Source organism: Chrysochloris asiatica, unplaced genomic scaffold (assembly GCF_000296735.1).
Source record: "Chrysochloris asiatica unplaced genomic scaffold, ChrAsi1.0 scaffold00205, whole genome shotgun sequence".
In the NCBI taxonomy this organism is placed as follows: Eukaryota; Metazoa; Chordata; class Mammalia; order Afrosoricida; family Chrysochloridae; genus Chrysochloris; species Chrysochloris asiatica.
In genome coordinates this window covers 526,128-526,473 of record NW_006408723.1, presented here as the reverse complement: position 1 = coordinate 526,473, position 346 = coordinate 526,128, and positions in this window count along the sequence as shown.

Here is a 346-nt window from a genome sequence, read left to right as displayed (position 1 = left end):
CAGAGCAGCCACAGATGCCTGGGAAAACCACAAAGATAAAGGTGTGGACATTATTTTCTGTTGGTATCTGTTCATTGGCCCCTTGCTGTCTGTGCACATCCATTCTGGTGACTATAGGGGTGCCTGAGCTAGTGGGCACCCCAGCCCCACCCTCGGAGGGTTCTATTACGCATGCGTACAGATCTCCTTGAAATTTAAAGAGACAGTTTCCAATTAAAACCAAATGGCAACAGCCAGCCCTGAACTGTTTCCAACTAGAAAAAAGGCCTGAACAGGGATTGTGGAGCAGGACAAACTGACAAAAGAGGAAATAGGCCAAAAATTAAATCCTAAGTTACGTGAAAAC